The following is a 19,664-nucleotide window of genomic DNA, read 5'->3' as shown; positions in this document are numbered from 1 at the left end:
AGAAAACACTTTTCATATTCAAGGGTTTCTTCAAGCATTAAGTGATATTTGTTCCATGTTAAAATACTGACATGGGCCAGGCAGAGAAAGAGCAGCCTCTTTGTGGGAGCAGGCAAAGGAGTAGAAGGGTTTGGGACTTGGTTCCGTTCGAAGTTGTCCCCACACAGCCTTTTCTGCAGCCAGGCATGTTTACATAGCCAGTAAATCTGCCCTGGCTTAGCCCCCAGCTGCTTCTGCATAAAATAAAGCTAGACCAAAGCCTGGCCTGGACCCAGCATCTGCTTTCCCTGTGCAGGAGGGTCAGCAGATCCCTCCCACTGCATCCTGGCCAACAAACTGAGCACCCCGGCCGCGGCTCCACCATGCCCCGGGGCATTGGCATCCCTCCTCCTGGGTTTCCTTTTGCATAGCAGAGACAGCCAGTGCTCCAGCCATCACATGGAAGGAGTGCTCCTCCTTGGAACAAGTGGGGTCCCTGCAGCTCAGCTCACTGAGTTGTATGACATAAACCAGAAATAAAGTTTTACAGAGTATTATGTTCAAGACATTAAATTGCAAGAGCCACTTTCAAAAATCTTGGGGTTTTAGTATATTTAGTAGTGAAAACCTTGTGTGATAAATTTTCAGGGAAATTTCATGGGATTGTGTTTAATCTCTTGTAGCAGACATACGACACAACACCTGCACTAAAAGAGTTGCATATATGGTGCAGTGAGTAGCAAGACTGGTGTGTGAATCAGAAAGTCGTAATATCATGAATGTTTTTATTGCAGGCTCTTTTCCTTACCTAATCTCCCGTGTCTTCTTTGTATCTTATCATTGGACACATTATTTATTTTACCGATGCCTCAGTTTCTCTAACTGTGCAATAATGAAATTCACACTTCCTAAAGTGCTTTAAAATCTCTAGACAAATTCAGTACTTAAAAATCTCTGGAAAATTGGCAGATCTGTGCAAGAGCAGTGTCAAAACGTTGCAGATGAAAAGATTTCTGCAGGTACAAGATATACCACAGTATGAGACTCTCTGTGACTGCAAAAATTGCATTGACCTAACAGTCCTTCACACACAATTGTTTTCACACTGGCAGTACAAATCCAGTTAGACCTGAGAGATCGAGCACTATCTCCAGGGTAAATACCAAACTTTGGACTAGTAACGACATATGCATCTAAATAGAAGTGGTTCTTTTCAATAAGTACAGGTCTTTTCCTGATAATATAAATGCATCTGGTCACTAAAGGCTATATACGTATTGACAGTTACTGACAGTCTCCACACAATTTCTATACAATCTTAAAACTGAAGCGAAACCATTGGGAAAGAAGGTATTTGACATACAAGCAAGCAAGCAAGCAATGTTTAAAGCATCTAATTTCCTCTTACTGGGGCACAAACACTGCCCTAAATGACACTGTGTTTCCTTCAGTGCATAGTTTCAGTAACAGATGTTTCATACCATCCTCTGAAGAACAGAAAGAAAAGTTGTGGTGTTTGAAATATGTCCCAGTATTTCCCATTCATTTGAGTATAATTCATTTATATGGTACATATCATCATTTTAGTGTGCTGTTGATCACAGTACATCAGTCATTGCCCTCTGTACAGAAGATATCTGTACCAACTCCCTATATTGCATTACCTTCAGTAGCATATAGTGGTTTACCCTAAATGCTGAACCAGGACTTCTGTGTTCCTGACAGCCAGCATCTCTGCACAACAGTCCTGGCAGAGCTCTTACGGTGAAACAAAGTGTGTTTCATACCGACAGCTTTAAAATTCACTTTTCTCCTCTCTGTCTTTGAAATTCAGTTGATTTGTGAGTGGAGGATTCCTTTCATGAAGTGCTGAGGGGCCTCTGCAAGGACTCTGATATGTAGAAGGAGCTGGAGCTTTTTGATCAGTGATTTTGTTTTCTTCTTGAATCCTGAATGTATCAGCTTGATAAGTTTTTTTGGCTTTAGTTTTGTTTTACTATGTTTCCCATTTTATATTCTCCATCCTGTCTAGCAGAGGCGTTTGAATTCTCTGGCACTCCCACGATATATGCGTGGGTAGGGAGGGGAAGCTCTTTATTCTCAGAGGTTTTTTGATATCAATATTGAATTTAGTGAATTCCATGTGCACTATAAAATAATCTAGCACACAGAGGAGTAGGTGCTAAAACACTCAAGTTGTGTGCAGCAAAACGCCCTGGGTAAGACATGGACCCAAGTCACCTGGTCTTCTAAGTTAATATGGGATAGTTATTCTTCACACTAAAGAATTTATCTAGAAATGACTGACGGGAAGTGCAGAGCATCCCACTGGCACTCAAGATGTGCACGGAAATGTTTAAATGATGTACGGCATATACCTCTGTTTCCCACATTCCTTCACCTGGAGCTTGCTATACCCAAATCAAGATACTCCTTGTTGGCTTCCCTCCCCTCCTCTTCTCCAGGGAGGACACAGGTGCTCTGCAGGGCTCCAGTGTTACTCTCTGGCTGTGGCTGGACAGCCCTGCCATCCCTCTGGCCACAGGTGGAGGGGCATTCTCTCCCAGACCCCTCACTCACACACAGGGGCAGTTTTCTCTGCTCATCAGCTCCTGAGCCCTGCAAGCTTTCCAGTGTCGATGATATACACACCTGAAGCAGATTGCAGGGAAACATTAGAAATTTCATGTTTTGCAGGTCCTTGGAAGTATCTCAAAGGAGTTCAAGAGGACTTCATTGACAACGACTGGGAATCTCCCCAGAGTGGCTGAAGGGCAGTCAAACAAGAAGGGAGACAATGCACTCAGTTTTAGTTGTGAAACATTTTTCTCTTTGCTAAGGTTAATAATTTTAATGTGTAATTATATTTTCATTTGCAGTATGTAATATTCATACACTGATATTTTACTATCTCTAAAGAAGTATGTTTTGTTATCCTGTGTCAGTGTTAGATAGCCATAGCCTGGTTCTCAGCCAGATAACTAAACTATTTCAAGAGGGATTAGTCATTTTCTGTCTCCCTGCAGGGAAGTTAATTTTCAGCATAGCCATTTGGGCTTTCTGAAATTTGCAGTACTGTTCTAGAGCTAATTATAGTTCTAGAACTCCTAGTGCTCATGCTTGGTTCCTTGCTTCAATTTCCCCATTACTTACTGCTCTCATAGGTTTTCAACAGCTGGTTTATCACATTAAATGTCTGCCTGCACTTGTGGGCAACATAAAATACAAAACTGTCTCTGACTCCAAAATAGTAACTAAATACAAAGAATTCTCTAAGCACTCTATTGAAATAAAGCATGAATCCTCCACTTGTATCTACTCTTCAGCCTGAGTCATCTGTATACAACCTAATTTGCAATGCTGTAACTTCTTCAAAAAACTTAGGGAGTAAATCTTGTTTCATTGTTGCCTTAGTGTTTCTGAAAGCACAATATAAAACACAAAATCTGTTTCAAAAACGGATTCAAACTTAAGCGTTCACAGAACACTTCTGAGACACAGACCTGGGTCTTGTCCAAGGGCACCAGCTGGATGCAAAGCTCCAAGGCTGTCGAGATTAAATTAGTTTACACTTCACAGGCAATTATCCTAGTACAAACTACTCTTGACCAGAAGTCAGAATGATCAGTTTTAGGAGACATCAGCAACAAAGTCCAGACTGCTACACTGACAAGAAGAGAATAAAGGAAAGCAGTTTCAATTAACACAACTTCTTTTGTATAAAATCTGTCAAGGGTATCCTTCAATGACATTGCCAAAATTACCTGCATACTATCAGCATACTAGCTTCAGTTGCCTTAACTTGAAAAGCTCTCACCTCCCAAAACATTTCATATTGCAGCTCCAGTAGATGAAGCAGTTCTCCAGCAGATCTCCACTCATGCCCCAGGAAATTAATCTTCTACTGCTAAGGGTCAAGAATCCAAATCAACCAGAACTTTGAATTTGTCTTGCGTTTGCACTTAAGTAAATGTTATTAGAAAATGATAAGAAATGGAGAATTAACTTTCATGCAGAAAACTTGTCCATAATTTCCCTTCTTAAAAAGTTATGAGGAAATATACATTAGCATACTTCTGTCACTGATATAAGTACATGCTTAAATGAGGGGATAGTAATAGTAAATTGCAGTGAAAATCCTGCTTGAAATATTTGTGGGGGGAAATTATAGCAAAAACAATAAAAAACAAAAAGGGATACATCTTATTTTATGGTGTTGAATTGGAAGCTGTGTGTGCATTCATTTTTATGTAGAGTTTACTATAATTAAAAGCCTAAGGTTTCTACTGCCTATTTCTTTAAATAATAGAAATAATAAGGCAACACACATCCCAGGATTTTTATTAGACTGTAGGTAGTTCTATTCCAATGTAAATTTCAATACCATGAAATTGAGATAATTTTATACATTCAGTTATCTCCTGCTTTCCAACATGCCACACATGGGAACGTTTTTTTCATGCATTTTCACAACAGTGAGTCTGAAGAGAACTCGTGTTAATTATCTGTTGCCTTACAGGAGCTTTGATTCTTGATTTTTTCAGCATTCACATCAAATTAAGTTGTCATAGAATAAAGTAATGAAAAACAACACATGTATTAAACAGTAGTTATGTTTATTGATTGATGCTAAAATGTCGGAATTGTATTTCCTTTCACTTCGGATAATAGAGGAAACTTGTTTAGCTCAATCTTTATTCTTTCAACAAAACCAAGAAAATTTCTCCAGTGTAGTCTGAAAACTGACTATCTATACTAGTTTAGGAATAAAAAGGTAACTTGGTGCTATGGTTCTTTTCAAGGTGTTTTTATTCTAGCTTTTTACTTCCAAACTCTACCATTCTGCAGAGTTTCATTAAGCATTTTGCTTTCTCACATGCAGCACATCTGAGTTACAGCTTATATACTGACTAGAAAGAAAGGTTTGATATACCTGCACAAAACTATCAGAAATGAAGAACATCTGCACATCTTGCCAGGTTTTGCAACAAGTTCAAGGAGCATGACTTGACTTCTGCAATATGATAAATTATGGTTGTGAGCAGTCTTTTGGCCTCTAAAATCTGTAGAGATTGAAAGCTAGGAGAAGAAAAGATCTGGAGGCATGTGCATTCTGCATGTAGCCAGCTTCTCTGGAAGTCCTACGCCAGACCTAGTGGGAGCAATAGGATTTACTTTGGTTGGCCTCTTTTGTTCTGTGAAGTTAGCCTTCCTTCCCCTCCTAGAACAAGGGGCATGGCCTCCAGAATTACACAGCCTCCTTAAGAATGTCCTTAATTTTAAGGTCTACAGCAGATAAATAGCCATTTGATATCAGAAATCACTGCCTGTCTTGTTGTCTGTAATAATTTTCCAGTCTCTGCCTGTATTATTGAAATCTGAAAAAGTATTTCGGGACAAAGATCACTCAGTGTACATACACAATTTCTTAGGCTTGCCTCACATCTGGCTACTCTCGGGGATGAGACTATGGGCCGTGTGTTCTTGTCTGCAGGCATTTTCATTCTTACACTGTCAAATATTATTAAGTTAGAGATGGAACAACTTTTTTAGTTTTGTTTTGTTTTCTGCTTGTGCAACAGCTACAGAGATAGGGAAATGATCTGTGAAGATATTTCTCAGGCACTTGATTAGCAGTCACTGGTGTTTCAAATAAATGCTAGTACATTGCTGTCAGAGAGGCATTTATATTTCCATGGTCTCCAGTCATCCTAGCTCCTTTTAATTGCGTAGTGCCTAGCTGCTTTTTTTCCAAAGGAAAGATTTCATTCAGGCTCAGTTCCATCTTTGTAAGCTGTCCTGGTTTAGGGCAAATTTTGGGGGAAAACCTCCAGAAGGAGCCCCCGGAAAGCAAACCCCCACGACTCCTCCCCCCCCCCCCCCCCCCACCGGGTTCGAGAAGAATTTCCTGAGAGAGGAGTGGGAAAAAAGCTCTTTATTTAACAAGCAAAGCACTCCCCAGCATAAAAAAACAACACCAGATGACAAAAAAACTCTTTCACCACTCTGAAAGGATGACAAACTCAGTCTCTCCTGTGAGAGGTCTCCCAGTTATCAGTCTCTGGCGCTGGGGAATGACTGCTGCAGGTGGCAGAATGCAGACTCCCGGTGTTTCTTGGTGTTTCCCAGGTCCCCGTCTGGAACAGGTTCCGATGGTATCCAGGAAAGGGAAAGAAAAAAAACAGTCCAGGGAAAAAATATTGGACTGCCTTGCTGAACTAACTAATAAGCAAAAGCAAAGGAAAGAAAAAAGAAGCAGCAGCGAGTGAGCAAACCTAAGCTAGCAGCAAGCAGAGCTAAGCTAAGCAGCAAGCAGAGCTAAAACCTCTCCTAAACACAGACCATGGGGTCGGTGAGCCGGCTGATAACGAGACAAAACAAAGCTTCACTTTCAGAGTCAGTCCTGAAAGCACAGGACGTAATACCAAACATAAACAGAACACACGATTGGAGATACAAACACCGTAACATCACCCTAGGACATAAGCTTCATTAGGGGTAAAGGTTTTCCAGCAGGTGCAAACAGTTCTGCATATTGGTGTGGTGTGTGACTTCACCAGAAGGATGAAAAGGGAGATGCTGTGGACCCTCTGCTGTCCTTGGATCATCAGCATCTCAGCAGCTTGAGACCTCCTGCTGTCTCCTGGTGGACTCAATGCCTGCTTGAGGTGCTGACTGAAATCTGGTATGGTGAATAATACCTGGACCATTATAATTATTTCAAACTATCCCTACGGAATTACCATGTGGATGTTGCACTGCACAGGTGAAAAAGGAGAACCAGTTCAGATCTAGTAGTCTTCCATTTGTGATCAAAACTAGCTACAAATTAATTGTCCTCCAGGGCACAGAGCTGGTTCATTAACCCTAGTCTAGCTTAACAGGTGTCAAGGAATGTCAGGATTTTTGGACTCAACCAGTTTTTTGACTCAACCAAATGCATATTTCTTTGCATACTTCTACTAAATAGTGTTGTAAGGATAGGAAAAGTAGTAGTAGGAAAAGCCTGTAGCTATACTTTTCTTTGGTTTTTTGTCTTTTATAGATGTGAGCTTGCACATTGTAATGTCTCTTCTTCATTTCAATCAAGTTGTTTCCCTAACTAAGCATGTGCTATCTGAGTTGTATAACTGCTCCTGGATTTACTCTCACTTATTAACTTTTTATTTTCTCTGAGACTTTAAATCAGCAGAAGATACACAGTTTAAAAAACCAAACAAACATTTACTCAAGAACAAATTTTGAGCTCACTGGAATAAAAATATATATGTAGAAAAATAAAGTCTTTGGATAATATTCAGAAAAGAAGGACACATGACATTTCACAGTGAAGTTGCTCTGTGGTGGGTGGAAGTGCTTGTTTTAATAGCAAAACTATGGCAATAGCTGCACTGTGCAACCTGCACTCTAGATGAAACAGAATAAATATTGCAATGCACAGTCATTCAGCAGGGAAAAGAGTAACTTTTTCCAAATGGGCTACTTCTTTATTCAAACTTCCATTTTGCAGGTAGATAGCTCCTTCTCTCTGTTGTCCAACTGTGATTCCCATCCAAACACAATGCTCTGGGAAATAATTTCTTGCAACAAATTCCCTTTATAAATAATAAAACAAAGCTTTGTCTCAAAGAAAGCCAGGACAGCTGTCAAAAGAGGTGAGATTTGTTTACAAGGAGGACAAGGAGATGTAAATGAATGAGGCTGGAACAATGGGAAAAGGAAGCACGGTGTCTTAAGGTTAATGTACAATGCAACAAAACTGTGGGGCATGTTTCAGGGGAAAAGTCAGAGGCATTTGAAATATGAGAAACTACATCAAATAAATCATATGAATCACTAGGTCATGAAATTGTGAGAAACTTTATTTTTATTCTAGAACAGCAGCTGACCAAGCTCGGAGAAAATTTTCTTATCTATTCAGCAATAAAAGATGCAAAAATGTTTACTTACAGCTTGTATTGGTAGGAGGATGGCAACTGTTTATTCTTTTCCAAATGTTTGTTGTTCCTGTATCAGCACAAAGATATAGAAAGCTGTAAAAAGTAGTCTACAGTCAGTGTGACACCTATCTTTTGAGATCTCCTGGATATTCATGTTCATGATGACTTAAATTTATATAATAATTTAGTGTGATGCAATAAAGACTTTCCTGGGCTTACACATTAGCGTGAATTATCAGCTCCAAATAACATTATTGACTCCAAATGAATTATTTTTAGTTTCTATTTTGATAACTACTCTGGTGATTAATACCTAGGAAAACACAAGTGCAGGGAAAAGTCCATGGCAATTTGATACTCAGTTTTGGCTCCTGAACATGCAGAAAAGCAATTAGATTTTCTTCATGTTTTTAAGATATATAATAACATTAGTCCTCTCTAAGTCAGGCATTTTCTGGCAGCTTATAGTGGGTTGGGTTAAGAGCCCCTGGGTTTATCTGGTTTTACTCTTCCAGCCAGTCATTAACTGCCAGGAAATATTTGACTCAGGGGTCATTATTGCTTAAATATTGCTTCTAAAATCTTTTCATTACTATCAATTAATTTTACTCTTGTGCTGTATTAGCAGGCATAAGTAGTAATACTATCAACTATAATAACAAGTCAGGCAAATAATAAAGGCACTGCAGGACAGGGACAGGGCCAAGACAGATTGTTTTCTATGTATTTCTAGTTAAGAGTTGGATATTGACACTGTAATAAATCCAAACAAGAAGAGTGAGTATCACTAGAAGAGAGAAGGCAAAAAGAGAAAAGGAGAAAAGAAGAGGGAGAAGCAATTTCATGGCAAGAGAATAAAAGACAGAGTCAGAGGGAAAGAGTAGCCTAATGCCAAAGTCTTGAGTGAGGAATTTTGCATTCCTGAGAATGAGAAAAGTTACGAGGACTTATTGCAGTGTGCAAAGTAGTTGTGCATATTTCCTCACCAGCATCCTCTTTCTGTGTTTTCAGTCTTATATATGCAAACAATGACTTGTAGCTGGAAGCCACAGTGTAAGTATTAAACAGGTCACTTCATTTTGTCACAAGTTTTCCACAAGAGAAGACCTCATCTGAAATCCCCAGAAGCAAACAAAAATGGATCATTGCCTCAGTGTGAACAAAAACTTTATTCCTTTTTCACCTGGTGAAATGGCAGCTCAGTTTCTCATAAACATGAATCCATTATCATGCATATTCCTTTATGCTCCCTCCATCAGTTATCTTTTACTGCGTAGTTCAGCTTCTCCCATCCTTTGTTGCCTGGGAGAGAAGCTGACCCCCACTTGGCTAAACCCTCCTTTCAGGGGGCTGTAGGGGCTGATAACATCTCCCCTGAGCCTCCTTTTCTCTAGGCTAAACATCCCCTCAGACACTCAGCTCCCCCAGCCACTTCTCATCAGAGCTGTGCTCCAGACCCTTCCCCAGCTCCTTTGCTGTTCTCTGGACACTCTCCAGCACCTCAGTGTCCTTCCAGTAGTGAGGGACCCACCAGTGAGGTGTGGCCTCGCCAGTGCCAAGTGCAGAGGGACAGTCACTGTCCTGGACACAATATTGTTGATACAGGATAGGATGCCCTGGGATTTCTTGGCCACCTCAGAAGACTGCTGGATCATGTCCAGCAATGCAAGACATCACTTTCTTTTGACTGTCTTTATGTACAGCCACCAAAGAAAAGCACTGCTAGCTGAAGGCACTGTGGTGCACAGTGAAGGGCCCCTAAGAAGGCACCAGGATTCATAGCCCTTCTTTTGCACTGTCTTCACGGAATTTGTTCACTTCAACATTTACTCATGTAAATTGTCCATGAATGAGTCAGTGTTCAGCAGCGAGACCTCCCACTGAGCTCCATTTTAGTGAAACACTTTTGTGAGCACTCAAGCGCATCCAATATTTCAGTAAATTTTGGGCAAATATATTTCTAAATTATTCTGGAAGCAGACTTAAAGTTGTGCTTAAATTAGGCCTATATAAGTTAAAAGCACATTTAGACATCTTGGATAACAAGTCTAATATATTTTGCTACTGTGTCGGGAAAAAAACGTAAATGAGAGGAATAATTATTTCTTTAAACATCGATATACTTATTCTGGAGACGAGAAACAGTATACTACCTTCAAGCATCACATTATGTTATCAGTACAAGTCCTACTCAAAGCTGACAAGACCTATTAACCTAGCCCTGTACGATATTCTGCAAAAAATAATTGGAAGACATGATTATCTAAATTTAACTTTGTTGTCTACAAGTATGTGCTACAAATAGGACTCTGGTTGAGTTTAACAGCCTCAGACAAAAATTACCCTAGAAAAAAATGTGAAAAAAACAGTATAATAAGATGATCAGTACGTCAAAACTGATGCATTTTAGAATTAATTTCAAGTTAAATTAATTAATCTAACTCAATATAATGAAGAAAATTATTCAGTGTTATGAGGAAAGATACATTCTGAGTGAAGTAGATAGTGTTGCCCACAAACGAAACTTCCATTCTGTAGAGCAGAAATAAAACTGGGGTTCCAGCCAGCACCTGCAGAAGGAGCGGTTCCCTGAGCTCTGGATTTGAAACAGATACATTTATTCCTAACTGTATTTAGCCCTTCAGATGTAGATAGATGTATGAAACTCTCACAAATTTGAGTTTCCCCGTCTCAAAGGCAGCAAGAAAAACAACCACCTGAATTAGTAAACTGCATTGAGACATTACTACCTCAACAGTTTACTGAACCAGTTTTCTAATTAAAGTAAAATGTCAGTAGTTTTTAAATTACCACAATGTTCAGAGTTCCAAACAATAGTCTTGAGCCCATAATCTATCTCAAACTGACACTGCAAGACCACAAAGATTGTGAAGTGTAGTGCTCAGAAAACGAGGAACTATCGGAATAAAGTTGTCCCTGATATTTGCATTCACCATTCTTCTGCACTACCTTGCAATCCTTTCTTACATAACAGCACACAAGTTGTTCCATGGGATGCCTGACTCAGTCAGGGAAGGGTAATCATTTGGTATTCCCTTTCATCCTCATTGGAAAGGCCCCAGGCCTCACTTAATGAATACAACGGGAAACCTTCAGTGAATTAAAAGTTAATTATTCCCTCACAAATATTTCTGTAGTAATTTCTTTATGGTCTCTAAGACGGGGATTTTTAGATAATCTATTTAGATAACTGTTCAGACTGCCAGTAACTTCCATAAAATGTTTGAAATTTTCTTTTTCAAGAGGCTCTGCAGCAACTGTAAGCATTTGAGTGGTGGTCACCTCTGGTGGGAGCTACAGAGAGCATTCACCCATTCCTTGCTGCATTGGAGGAGGATTCACTCTCCTAAGGTACAGCTCCAATTCACCATCTGGCAGAACTCAAGGTTGCTCTTTATATTTCCCTTGTGTGTGTGCCATACCCAGCTGGTACCACAATGTCATTTTTTTGGGTCTGGCCAGGGTGATGAGGAAGAAGCTGGGAATGCAAAGGGGCTCAGGTGCAGCTGGAAAGGCCAGGCAGGAGGACCTTTCAATTTGGGAGAAGTAGCCAACAGGTCCAGCAGTGACTCTGCCTGCTTCTGTTCTCCTAAGATCAAGGGCCAGCAGACACCGTGGGATGTACATTCATCATCCTCAAATGCTGCAGAAGTGCATTAAGAGAGATCAGTCCAAGGTATGAAAATCCTGGCTGGGAAAGCCATTAACCAAGTGAAGATCACAGATGAGTGAGTGATAGGGAAGTATATAGTGTAGCTCAACATGGTAGCCCAGAATCTTGAAGATTCATTATGATATTATCAAATGATAATAAATTAGCATTTTTGGTAAGCTGCAGAACACAATCTGCCTTAGGATTACTTCTGCATGCTTCTAGAACACTTCACAGAGATCTGCCAATATTTCAGTCATTTTACTTACATTTCTTATATAATATTTTAGCATCATCCTTTCTTGTTTTCTAATTTGTCACCGTCCATAAACTATGTTTTTCTGGTGCATTAAAAGGTGACCATTTTTTGCTGCTTGTGCCTTGCAAACCTGTTCTGAAAAGAAATGAAAGCAATCTAACCAGAATCTTGAAGCCTCAGTAGTCTGTGGCTCTCTGTGCCAGCCCTCTAAGCTGTAAATGGATGTTGTGGAGATTAAACTGAGGACAGAAATTTGAATGCCATGTCTCTGAGTGCTGCACTGGGGTCTGCAGTGCTGGGCAGCTCTCAGAAATACGTGTCTGTGAGTCCTGCAATACCAACTGAGGACTGCTCGCCAGGATTTATGCCTGGAATTTAGAGCAGCTCCTTGGTTTGTCTGGCAATCCAGATTTGTAATTTTGCTCTTCAGACATTTTGAGTAGGCAGGCAGCTGCTACAGTGAAGTTGCAACAGATTCTTCCCCAAGAAAAGGGGTAAAAGCAATCCTAAACAAGTCTTCTATTTATCCTGAACCGTGGTGTAGTTGGTCATAAAACTGTCCATTTTTCTTGTCATACTATCACAGCCTGTAACACACACTGTAAGTAACAGAAAGGAGTAAAAAAGCCAGTCTTATGGTGCAGAATAATTGATTATATCATGTGAATTAGACAATGAAATGTCTCAATGATGTTTTTCTTTTTATAGATTCACTGTAATACAGCTTGTGCAATGTGAAACTGCTGTTTCCTTCCCTCTTCTTGAGATGAATCCTGAAACATACTGTTTCATTACCTGCTTTTTCTTAAATATAAGATAGGGCAGGACACCCTAATTGGAGGTTTGTGTGATCAGTTCTGCACACGCAGGTAATAAAAGGCATGACTTATTCCAGAGAGTACATGGGGAAGAAGCACAAATCTGTGAGAGCTGGTGGAAAAAAAAAGGAAATCAATTCTCATTCTTTGTCGTGAACTGGCTTCATACAATGTGCTTCTTTTCTACCCAAGTGTTATGATTTGCTAATTTTCTCTAAACAATCATATGAAAATGTGTTTTATCTATGTATAGATATATATTTATCTATATGTAGGAAAGTGAGAAAGCAATATACATGGATGCACAGGAAAACCCATATATACATAACTGAGAGCAACTGAGCACTGTACCTGTTTATTTCAGGACATGATTATGATTAATATAGTCCATAAACTATACATGCAGTAACAATGCTTCTGCCTGAAAGACATTAATTAGAGCTTGAAATAAAGGGGTTTTTGTTTCATTAATTTTGACGTGGCATTGAAAAATTAGCTCCCAAGAACTTGAAAACCAAGGAGGTAGAAATGAACTCAGAAATGTCTTGCATCTAGTGGAGATCAAAGAAATGTAAATTGAAGCTCTTAAGATACAAACAGGAAATGTCAGTTAATGCTAGATATTTTCAATGCAATATTACATTTCTATGGGATCACAGAAATAAAAAAAAATTAACTAAAAGCTCTGTGGACACTCAGGACATGACTTAGTTATACCCCAACAGTCTTACAGTGTACACAAGGTTTAGATTTTCCACAGCCAGGTGGAACTTCTTCCTTGCTATGAGGTTGTTCCTCTGACAGGGAAGGAGTTACTGGATACTGAAATAGTTGCTTGATTTGGCCACAAGGAGCACAGATGAACACACTGGCCATGGTATTTTCTTTGCAGTTGTGGCCCTGAGATTGCTGTGCCAATGACAGGATGGCAAGAATTCTTTCTGCAGGCTGGTCAGGTTTTTCTGTGCATTTTATGGGGAAAATGGAGACATGGACAGGAGCTATGAAGACATTAGCAGAGGTAGTGCATGAAATTTTCATGCCTACTAGTGTTTAATTCGTGCTGGGATACAGTAGGTCAGAGCAGCGCTCCTTCAGGAGCTGCCCAGAGAAGTTGGACCTACCACAAATGGGAGGGATATTTAACCCATTCTCAGCCACATTTCAGGAAGACTCTAGGAATTATATTTACTTCTCATTCTCTTTTTTTTTTTTTTCATAAAGAGACTTTTAAGAAATAGCTTGAGTGGGTTCTTCTTTGGAAGAACAATTATTTTCTTGAAAGAGGGGAGAGTGGGTTCCATTCTCTTTTTTTCAGAGCACAGACCCAGAACCCAACTAAAGTGAGTCTGTAATTGAAAATCTTGGTACCAAAATTAAGACCAAATACTTTCATGGTGCAGCCAAAAAGGACACAGCAAACACTGCTTTTGGCTGTCCGAAACAAAAGTCAGACCAGCCACATCCTTCATGGTTTTATGCTTTCCAACAGAGCCTTTGAAACTATATCCCATAACATTCTCCTGGAGAAGCTGCAATTCATGGCTTGAACAGGTCACTCTTCACCTGGCTGGGTGGCCACACCCCGACAGTGGTGGGGAATGGAGTTGCATCCAGTTGGTGCCCAGTCATTATAGGTGTTCTCCAGGGCTAAGTTTTGTGTCCAACCCTGTTTAATATCTTTATTGATGGTCTGGATGAGGCACCATCTGTCAGTTTGTGGAGCTGGGTGGGAGTGTTTATCTGGAGGGCAAGAAGGCTCAGCAGAGGGATATGGACAGGCTGGGTTGAAGGGCTGAGGCCAATGGTATGAGGTCCAAGAAGGTGAAATGCTGGGCCCTGAACTTCAGTCACAACAACCCTGTGCAGTGCTACAGGCTGGGGCAGGAGCTAGAAAACTGCCTGGTGGAAAAGGACCTGGAAGTGCTGGTGGACAGCTCTTGAACATGATCCAGCTGGGTGCCCAGGTGGCCAATAAGGCCAGTGGCATCTTGGTTTGTTTCAGCAATGGTGAGTCCAGTAGGACTGGACAGGGAATGACTGTCCCCCTGTACCTGGCACTGCTGAGGCCAAGGGCTGCATGCAGTTCTGGGCCCCTCAGTGCAAGAAAGACACTGAGGTGCTGCAGCTTGTCCAGAGAAGGGCAAAGCACCTGATGAAGAGTCTAGGGGTTAAGTCCTATAAGAAGCAACTGAGGGAGCTGGGATTGCTTTGCCTCAAGGAAAGGAGGCTCAGGGGAGATGTTATCAGTCTCTACAACTCCCTGAAAGGAGGGTGTAGCCAGGTGGGGGTCATCTTCTCTCCCGGGCATCTGGAGTCAGGACAAGAGCAAATGAACAGACACTGCACCAAGGGAAGTTCAGGCTGGACATCAGGAAAAATTTTTTAATGGAGAGTGTTATTCAGCATTGGAATTGACTGCCCAAGGAATCACCATCCCTGGAGGTGTGCAAGAAATGACTGGACATGGCACTTAGTTCCATGGTCTAGTTCACAAGACAGTGGTTGAACAGCGGTTGACAAAGGCTGAACTCCGTGATCTTAGAATTCTTTTCCAATCTAAATTATTCCAAGGGTCCTCTTGTAAAAATAGTTTACTTGTGACCATTAATATGAATATAAACTGCCTTTAAAAATCACCAGAGAATCAAAATATCCTGTGTGTGAACAGTAATTTTTCAAGATATTTTAAATATTTGAAGTAACTGCAGGTAATAAGAAATTGGTAATTTGAATAACTTTAAAGCAAATAAAGTAATCTTATAATTTTTAGAAGTTTCTATTATAAGTCCTTGAAGGGTTTGGTTCCAATCCCTTTTAAAAAAGTAGAAATGCTTCTTTCTATCTAAGTAAGTGTTCAGTCCCTCTTCACCTAAGATCATATTTACAAGAATAAAGGATTATTTGCACACTTTTAAAAGGTCCGAGCAATTTTTTATTTACATCTTACATAAATATGGCACTTGTCAATCCTTATTCAAAGCTACACAGTCTCCAGCTTACTGAGGTTGGCAAACACCTCCAGAGACCATTCAGTCCAACTGCTACACCCTGCCATTAGATGTTTACATACACAGATAAAATACCCATCTCAACAGCCTCAGCTCTCTATCCCTACTTTGTGTAAGACTTGCTTCAGTGCCCTGACTCCTCTGTGGCTGTTTGCTGGACTCCCTCAAGGACGTCCATGTCTCTCTGGAACTCGACTGGTGCTCTAGATTTGTCTTGCCAGAGCTTAAACAGAGAGGGAGGATCACCTTCCTTGCTCTGCTCACAGTCTCCTGAGGCAGCTGAGGATAACCACTGGCCTTCTTTAATACAAGAGTACATTGCTGGCTCATGCCAAAAAAAAAAAGAAAAAAAAAACATGCCAAGGCCATTTCTGTGTTGTTATTTCCCAACTAGCTGTCTCCCAGTGTGTACTGATATCCAGAGTCATTCCTTCCCAGGTTCAAAATCTGGCATTTCCAAGAAAATGAACTTCAAGAAGTCCATGTTGGCCCATTTCTCCAGCCTATCCATGTTCCTCTGGAAGGCAGCCCAGCCAGCCAATCAGCCCCTCCTCCCTGTGTCTGTTTTGTGTCATCTGCAGACTTGTTAAGAGTCTATTCCATCCCAGCATCCTGGTCACTGGAAAGAGGTAAAACAGTATTGATCCTAGTGGTCTTATTGATCACTGGGATGGATACATCTTTGGTTATGCTCCTCCAGCTGAAGATTTTGTGCCACTTGTCCCAACCTTTTGAGCCCAGCTGTTTAATTTCCTTCTTCTCTTCCTTTTTTGTTCTCAGAGACTGGAGTGTTATTTGTTTTCTCTTAGTCCTTTGGAACTATTGTGTTCACCATGAGGTGAAAATAGTGATCAGGAATTGCCTCAAAATGGACTAGTGGCTGCATACTTTGACACATGATGCATTTTTGACTGTACAGTTTATTTAAATATTTCCTAAGCTAATTAAATTGCAGTTGATTATATTTCCTAATTTTTTGCCCTCTTTCTTCCTGTCAGGTCCTTGGATTCTACCACCTCCTATACTGTTTGTTCCATGCTCTGTTTCCCTTCCACTTCCTACTGGGATGGTTAGGTCACTCAAGAAGACAGATATCTGTCAGAATGAGACTTCTTCCAATTATTTTAAAAAGGCAGCATCTAATTTTTCCTGATCAGGTCACCTGTAGCAGTAGAGTGGTACCACTTCAAGGTTGTCCATGTTCATCTTTGGTCTAGCCCTAACCCTTCACATCTGGATGGCTTAGGATTCCCACTGGGTGGAGCACCGTGCATCTCTGCTCTCTCATTAAGTCAGGATGCATCACATCACCTGCTTTGGAGAGGAGTCGTCATTTGAATCTAGGGCTTAAATCTACAGCTTCTGGTTTTGAAAAATTGTGGCAGTAAGAAGTCCAAATAAGTCACCATAATTGGTCTGTGTACAGCTGCTGAGCACTGGCTTGCCTTTTTTTTTGCTTGCTTTCATAGGCTTTTGTGAAGTTAGTACATCTAACAAGTGTGTCTCCTTAGTTTTGTGATCCAAGAACACTAGATTTAAAACAAATATCTGGTATTAAGTAATTAACTACGAGCAGCTATTTTTAAAAAATTTATTTACTAAAATTTTACACTTACACTTAGTTTGAGTCTGCTTCTCCTTGAAAAGTAGAAGAGCAAACTTTGGAGTGTGGTGGTGACACACAGCAGACTGGACATGTCTCATTGAGAAATCTGTCTAGAACAGATACTACTGCATGTCTAATCCTAATTAAGGGAACTGTGTATTATTTCAGAGTTCTGTCCAAGTTCGAAAGTATTTAGAAGGTGATAACTGAATTGCATATTGTATTAGGGGAAAAAGTCAAGAGTCAAATTTAGATCTCAGAAACCTTGGTAGCACGCTGAGCAATTACGTCTAAATACATTCATTGATTTTTAAAGCAGGGTTTAAATGACTTGCTACAATGCTATTTTGATTATCTAAAATGCAGTAAATGGGTTAATTTGTATTTTGAAAGCCTTGTGCAACACCCTTGACAGCACCTAACATTTGAATACCAGTCATCTGTGTGTATTGGCTTTTGAGACCTCAAGAGCTTCTGCCATTTGTTGTGATTAGGTCTGTCTTCAGGAGATAGGTCTCTCATATATTTTGAAGCAGAGGTGCAAAATGAAGTCTGTTTGATGGTCTGAGCCTAAAAAAATGTCTCTCACCCAATTAATTAACACCTTTTTAAAAAATTCCCATTCATGTTTCATTTTTTTATACCATTTCCTTAGATAGCTGAATAGCAGCACGATTATTTCAGGACTATTTGCAACGTTTCTGAAGAGGTGCCCGTTATGTAAGTAGCAATGCTTTTTACCATGAGCTGAATAGGGGTCCAAATCCATATCTGTGTCCACAGTGGCATACTCCCACCAGATAATTTCATATAATGTCTGTGTAGGGTTTAAACTGACCTCTTTTACTCCAATATATCATATCCACCTTATTGAGGATTATTTAACACAGGAGCAAGCAGAGCACAGAGACAAAGGAGGAAGAGCTAAGCTTTCACTCTCTGTAGTGTAGCCTGCTCCATTTCCTTTTAATATTGCAATTGAAGTTATATGTTCTGAAGATTTCCTTTAAATTTCAAACTTTTTTTTCCCCATTGAATCGGTGGATGCTAATGCTGAAGAGCAAAACTGATCTCTGGCTATAAAGTCACTGCATTATTTAAGCTCTCATCTCTATTATGTAGTTACTTTATTCATACCTTTTTTAAGATCATGACCTTAATTCAATGTTTAAAGGAATAACGGCAAATGTCTCAGTCAGTGGCACATTTTTCACTTTCAGGAGAGCTAAACCTCCTGCTCAGCCCAGAATTATGGAAGCTGGAAACGTAGCAAGCATTTCTCAGCATGTACATTCAGCAAAATGTGCTCCAAGGCAGCAAATGCCACTTCTAAATCCACATCCCTTGTCAACCATTTTGCACACAAGTAGCATTCCTGTGAGCATGGCTTCTTGCAGAGAAATAACATCACTTGTGCCTAGGAACAGCAGGAGACATTGATAAACACTAACCACACTTTATTAACGATGCTTTAACGGGCAGGAAAAAGATACTGTTTTATTTTTGAGCACTGTGAAGGCACTAGGAAATGATATTGCTCTTGGAGGTGGACAAAGATATTAAAGATTTTACTTTTATTACACACATATCATAGTGCTGTGAGATAATAAAGGAGATACGAAATTAAAGTACTGCACCAGCTAAAGAAGTGATGATACTTTTCCTTAAGTCAGTAAGAGTTTTATATTGAAATGCTTGTGAAAATAATTCACAAATAACTCAGATTGGATCTAAGCCTCAATTTTCCTATTCCCAGCTCCTCCATTCCCTTCCCTTTTTTCATCCATGGTGTTTCATCTTCCTGTTGATCTAAATATATGGAGTGTGATGAGATACTGGAATTGGCAAAATAGAAGTGTTGCCCTTTAAAACATGAATGCTCGAACTAAGATAACTAGAAAGCAAAGAATGCTGTTAGGGTTTGTTAATGTAAAAAATATGGCAATTTTCACTATGTAATGGAATTCTTTATTACCAATGAACTTGTTTGTTTTTCAGCTTCTCTAAAGCAGAATTGCAAATCCAAATCCAGTATCAGAAATTAAAATGGTGCATGGGGTGCACTTTTAGAAGCCCAGCATTTTGCAGAGCACCTTGCATAACTGAACAAATGAGGAGAGCTTAGGAATAAAAATAGAAGGGAAAAAAAGCCAGTGTTGTCAGATACAATTTGCCAGACTTTTGATCACAAAAACATTTATTATGAAGTTTTCTTAATCAGTAACTAAGATTGGCAATGCTGTTGTTCACTGCAAGAACTGTAGGAATTTTTAACCTCATCAGTGCTTTACTTCAATTTTCTTCTGGGGCTATTAATTCTATTTATAAGATAATGTTGGAGGATGTGTATATATGTTTTGGTTTCATAAGGTCACTTT

At 39.9% G+C, this 19,664-nt stretch overlaps 1 protein-coding gene across 7 annotated transcripts in view; it reads left to right on the top strand.

Moving 5' to 3' along the window:
* TOPORS (TOP1 binding arginine/serine rich protein, E3 ubiquitin ligase) overlaps nt 1-4,767 on the top strand; it is a 44,272-nt gene extending 39,505 nt beyond the window's left edge. For all 7 annotated transcript variants that reach the window (XM_088155833.1, XM_088155832.1, XM_088155834.1 and 4 more), the window contains one exon: nt 2,677-4,767. The gene's annotated coding sequence lies outside the window, so the exon portion shown is untranslated. The remainder of the gene's footprint in view (nt 1-2,676) is intronic.
* The last annotated feature ends 14,897 nt before the right edge of the window (nt 4,768-19,664 follow it).

Source organism: Sturnus vulgaris, chromosome Z, assembly GCF_052056855.1.
Source record: "Sturnus vulgaris isolate bStuVul1 chromosome Z, bStuVul1.hap1, whole genome shotgun sequence".
Classification (NCBI taxonomy): Eukaryota; Metazoa; Chordata; class Aves; order Passeriformes; family Sturnidae; genus Sturnus; species Sturnus vulgaris.
Note: the sequence above shows the minus strand (reverse complement) of the source record. Positions and strands in the feature narration are given on the sequence as shown.